This window comes from Lactuca sativa, chromosome 3 (genome assembly GCF_002870075.4).
Source record: "Lactuca sativa cultivar Salinas chromosome 3, Lsat_Salinas_v11, whole genome shotgun sequence".
Lineage (NCBI taxonomy): Eukaryota > Viridiplantae > Streptophyta > Magnoliopsida > Asterales > Asteraceae > Lactuca > Lactuca sativa.
Window position 1 is genome coordinate 273,753,439 of NC_056625.2, and position 6,399 is coordinate 273,759,837.

Sequence of the window (6,399 nt, forward strand, 5' to 3'; positions counted from 1 at the left end):
CGATATAGATCTATACGCAAACTCACGCTCTCCCTCCAAGAGAATTCTGGCTACAACTCGGGCCATGACATTTAAGGCATGCTCCGATACAGTGGATCAAAATTATGTCAACGTATTAATGTATATGTAATGTACAGAAAAGTTCTACATGTTCTAGCTGCAATGTGTGTTCTCCCTCTATCTAGCAAGTATAGTAATGTATTGTAATGTTCTAGCTATAGTGTACGTGATCTCTATCCAGCAAGTATGGTAATGTACTGTAATGTTCTAGCTGTAGTGTACATGCTCTCTATCTAGCAAGTATAGTAATGTACTGTAATGTTCTAGCTGTAGTGTACGTGCTCTCTATCTAGCAAGTATGGTAATGTACTGTAATGTTCTAGCTGTAGTGTACATGCTCTCTATCTAGCAAGTATAGTAATGTACTGTAATGTTCTAGCTATAGTGTACGTGCTCTCTATCTAGCAAGTATGGTAATGTACTGTAATGTTCTAGCTGTAGTGTACGTGCTCTCTATCTAGCAAGTATAGTAATGTACTGTAATGTTCTAGCTGTAGTGTACATGTTGTCTATCTAGCAAGTATGGTAATCTACTGTAATGTTCTAGATGTAGTGTACATGCTCTCTATCTAGCAAGTATAGTAATGTACTGTAATGTTCTAGCAAGTATTGACTCATGAATGAACTGACTCATTGTATGGTATCGCGTTTTAGTAATAGTTCTAGTATCTTCCTAAACTACCCGTATGGTAGTTTACTAGTAATCTAATTGGTACGTATGGACATGGATGTATACCCTTGCTACCCAAGGGCATGGGATGAACTGGAAGGGCCTTTATGACTATATATGTACATATGTTATATAACTAATATTTAAACGAGCTTCGGACGAGTACCCGATGTCCCACCAGACCACATCTCAAGCGCGAAAAGGAAATAGGGTGGATAGCCTTCCTAAGTCTTTTAAACATTTCTTATATAACTATACATATAGAGGCATGCAATTTATAATATAAAAGCATAAATAAGTTTTATAAAACCTTTGAACATAATTATTATCTTAAGAAAAGATCGACTTGATGTCAATCTATAAAACGGGTTGAAGGCATGGGTTTGATAAAATGGTTTAGTATAAAGAAACCTTTGTTTGAAACACAATTGTAAATAAGTTTGAAAAGTAATATACAGAGTAAAATGTACAAAGAAATAAGGAGTTTTAAACACATAAAGTGTTTATGAAAGACATTTGAAGGAAACTGTTTAGTAAAACGGCTAATGAGTAACCAATCATTTGAATGCTGCTTATTAATCACATGTGATTGATATAATAATTAGCATAATTCTACTTGTATCCCCCCCATAAAACATTTAAAAATAGTTTAAAACATTGATTAAGGGGTATGAACTCACCCGTGGTTAGTGGATCGGAAGGAAGTCTCGGATAAGTGCTTGGTGTCAAGTGAAGACTTAGACACGCACAAAGATCCTAATAACATATAAGGATATATGTATATACACAATTAGTCTTTAAACAACTAATAAACAAAGTTAAGACACTCTAGACATGCTAAACACTTTATACAAGTGTTATACGTCTCAAGGGTTGCATCTAACTGTTGTAGGGAAAGGCTAGTGTGTTTGGGGTCCAAGGGTAAACTCCCTTGGAGTTTACGGTTTTGATGGTCATGACACCAAGAGTTTACGGTAGTAAACTCTAGATTTTACGGTCGTAAACTCTAGTCCTAATGACTAGGTGTTGTTTGGTGGTTTAACAAGCCTCTTGGAGCAATTCTACTAAGTGGTTTGGCCTTTGGAATGGACTAGGGCATCAAAACACCTCTTTTGAGGAGTTTACGGCCTCATGGCGTTTTCCCTTGGGTTCATAAAACGTAAACCCATATGGAAGAGTGTAAAGCCATGTTTTCAAATCCCTAACACAATTAGGTAAGTGTATGAGATAGTTTCTAAGCCTAAGGAAGGAAAATGACCAACTTAAACTCACTTTAGGGTGTTTACAGTTTTGGGAGATCCCCAAACCATAAAGCCCTATATTTGATGGTCTTTGATGTTTTTCTAGGTTTAAACTCAATGAGGAAGGGTTTAAACATGTCAAGGAAGGTTTAAACATCAACTAGGGCTTAGATTTGAGGCTTAGACACACTTTGGTGTCATTTATGGTGTTTACGGCCCAAGCATGTCCTTGGACCGTGAACACCTCAAGTCTTGGGTTCTTGACATATTTTCTTGATGTTTAAGTGTAATACTAGATTAAAATCACTCAAGGATAGAAGCACTTACTAATGGAAGGATTGATTTGTGCTAAAAGGCCAAGAACACTTACTGTGTGTTCTTGGTGTTCTTGGTGTTTTGGAAAATCTAAACAAAACACATAAATGAATGGATGAATAGATGCACAAACACTAGATTAAGTGTTTTCCTAAATTGAAATGGTTAGAACACTTACAACTTTGAAGATTTGGAATTAAGTCTTGGATGATACTTGAGAGGATATTTTGGAGTTTACTCTTTTTTACTTTTGGGGAGTAAACACAAATGTCTAACTTTTTGGGGAGTAAACTCATACATAGGCATGAGTTTACGGTTTTGGTGATTTCTAAACCCAAAACATAAAAGTTTGGATGGGTGTTTCTAATACGCGAAGTGTTTGCGGTTTTCAAAAAATCAAAACCCGAGACGACACTTTCTTTCACCCGTTCGTTTAAAAATAATATTAAAATAATCAAACGAACTTTATATTTCTTAAAAATAAGAAATAATGACATTGACTTATGATACGAAGGGGTTGACTTTTAGGGTTTGACCGAATGGAAATTTCGGGTTGTCACACCAATTTCCTTAAACACCCCTTATAGACCAACTTCGTGAATGATGCCTACTAACGGTAAAACTGACTCTTTACTCATATATATATTGTAACATCCCGGAATTTAAAATATTGATATAAGTATGATTTTGGGGGTGTTTTAAGAGGGGACTCGGCGAGTTGGAGCCTAGACTCGCCGAGTAGGATCGCAGACTTGGTCGCGGGTTCGCGACTGGACTCGACGAGTCCGATATGGACTCAGCGAGTCTACGCTGTGTAGCAAAAACCCTAACCGTTCAGGTTTGGGTCGTATATAACGCACTATATGCCGTCATTGCCCGTCTTTTAGTCGACTGAGAAGAACCCTAAGCGGCTGTGGGCATCTAGAGCAAGATTGTAGGCCATTGGTGACTTGAAGAAATTCTGGTGCAGGGAGGAGAAGAGTTTTGGCTAAAGGAACTGCAAGGGATTCGAGTTCTGAGGTTTGGGGACACAGAGAGTGTGTTATTCAGGTAATATTTCGGATTCCTTTCTGTTATGTTGATGTGTGCATGGATTTAGGGTTTATGGAACCCAATTGATGATTAGATGAATTAGTACCTTGTTACCCAACGACTATAATCCTGTATTAGGACCCTTAGAGGTCCAGAAGGTCCCATGCTTGTGTATTTCAGGACGAAACTTATCTCAGGAAGCAGTTTGATCGACTGCATGGCATGGACTCGCCGAGTCCGATGAACAGACTCGGCGAGTAGCTTGAAGATTTACTGGGACTCGTCGAGTCGTTCTACAGACTCAGCGAGTTGAGTCGGGGTGGCCCCGCGATTCTTCCAGGAGGAGCTCGTCAAGTAAAAAGGGGATACTCGACGTGCAGAAAGGGAATCTTAAGGAATCGGTGAGTTAGGGACGAGTGGACTCAGAGTCGTTGAACTCGGCGAGTCTTGGGGTGACTCGGCGAGTTAGATCGCGGGTTGAGTAAAGTTCTGAGTATGGGGACTCGGCGAGTCATAGGGTTGACTCGGCGAGTAGGTTCAGTCAGGGGTTGACTTTGACATTGTCTTTGACCAAGGGTTGACCAGTGGGTCCAGGGGTATTTTGGTAATTGTTGATTACTGTTTGAGTCCAGTGCATTGGTGGCTGTCCAGAGGTGGAGATCGTATCAGTGATCGGAGCAGCTTAAGCTATCTGTTCAGTCGGCAGTTTCGAGGTGAGTTATCCTCACTATATCGCTAGGGTTTATGGCACCAAGGCCGACCCTTTTTATCGGATGGAATTCCAGGTAGTTGTCATTGTTATGATATAGGCCGGAAGGCATTACATGTTATGGGCCGGAAGGCATTGCTATGTGGACCGGAAGGTCATGGCCTGGAAAGGCGTATGTATGCATTTAGTATGTTGACTGATTCATAGGGTAATGTTATTCTAGTGACCGACTAGATCGGTATCTTGATTAGAGTAATGCTACGTTATGTGATCTGTTGATCAATTACTAACTGTGAACTGTTATATGATTAGGTGCCATGCGTATGATTGCTAGATCTGGGGTGTGACCCGGTATGCAGGGTCGTTCTATGATTTGTTATGTTATGTATGCGTTTTATGCTATGGGCCGGAAGGCAATAAGTTATGGGCCGGAAGGCAATAGATTATGGGCCGGAAGGCAATATGTATGGACCGGAAGGTCGTGGCCTGGAAGGGCGTATATGTGGTTGGTATATTGGGGGTATCTCACTAAGCTTTCGGGCTTACAGTTGTGGTTTTATGTTTTCAGGTTCTCAGGAGTCTGTGACAAGGCAAAGGCGTGATCGTACCGTTCCTCGCGTTGGTGTTTTATGATATGAACCTGGGAACTTACTCTGTTTAATAATGTATTGAAAACCTTTTTATAACAATGTTAATAAAATGGGTGATTTTGAAAAGTTTTAATTGTTTTGAAATTTTGGACGTTATATATATATATATATATATATATATATATATATATATATATATATATATATATATATATATATATATATAATATTAGACTTTAAATGTTACATGTATATAGTATAGGGTGTATTTTACACTTTTAAAATACTAGGTGATTTTATTAAATCTCTCTTTTAATTAAACTTTTAATTAACTTAACAAAACCATGAGGGTGTAATTTGAACTTTTCAAAATACTAGAGTTTTAGAATTTAAATATTACACAATTAAACTATTCATCAAAATTTTAAATTCCAAAACTTGAGGGCAAGTTTTGAAACATTTCAAAAACATTAGGGTTTAACTATTTATATTTCAAAAACAAAACATTTAAGTTCAAATTTAAACTATAAAATCTAAAGGGGAAAATTGAAACTTTTTCACAAGATAATTCAAATCCAAACTACAAATAATCAATCTTTATCTAATAAAACAAAAGATTATCTAAATTTTGATAATTATGTTCTATTTTGGCAAGGATAATCACCCAATATCGATAAAAACCGGATTTTATGAATTAAAAATGTTTATGGTAAGTATCCCAAGCCAAAACAGCAAGAAAATCGCCAAAAAACGTTGCCAGATCCTTGGACTCGCCGAGTCAGAGACTGGACTCGCGGAGTCAGGCAGACTCGCCGGGTTCATCTACTGACTCGCCGAGTCAGGCAAGCAGAAGGGCAAAAAAACGATTTTTTTCAGCCATTAAACTATCAAATAAGCATCAATTCATCAACAAACAACCCTAGGCTCTGATACCACTGATGGGTTTCGAGCAATACATCATTCTTATGGTGTACATGGAAACCCTAATAGCTTTGGATCTAGTTTGTCTAATGAACATGCAATTGATAATCCAAAGCCATAAACCCTAGATCTAATAAACAAGAACTGAAATTAGGGTTTAGATCTTACCTTTGATTGTTATATAGAAATAACAATCAATCCTTGGCTTTAGAAAGCTTAGTGCCTTAAGTGTTGCACCTCTAATGGAGTCACAAACACCACTAAACAACTTGGATGAAGAAGAGAAGAGAGGAGGCACCAAAAACGGATGGAAACCCTAAAGGAACACTTAGCCACGTTTTTGGGTCTCAAGGGTTCTTTAAATAGGTAGGCAATTAGGGTTATCTAACAAGGAAACCCTAATTTGACTGCTTAAGCCCTAAGCAGCTGATGGACCCTTTTGGAAAATGCCTTGGACGATTTCTAATGGGCTTCCCCATAGAATTCGTCCAACCTATTATTCCAAGGTGATCCATAGCCCAATTGCAACTATCTTATAGTTACAATTCCAGTACCCTAAGTTTAATTAATCTCTTTTAGCCACAAAATTAATTCTTTATTAATTCTTGACTAATATTAATTAAACAATATGATCTCTCCTTTAATATATTATTCTCATAATATATTAATAAATCATAATTAAACATTTCTCTCCTTAATTCATCCTACATATTGCTATGGTGAAGGCAACCCAAAAGGACCATGCTCATAATCGGGTCAAGTACATACCAAAATAGTTATGGACTTAGACACTAATCAAACCGTTGTTTCATGCAGTTTCGGTGTTTCGGGCAATGTTAGTGTTTTAGGATTTCATGTACG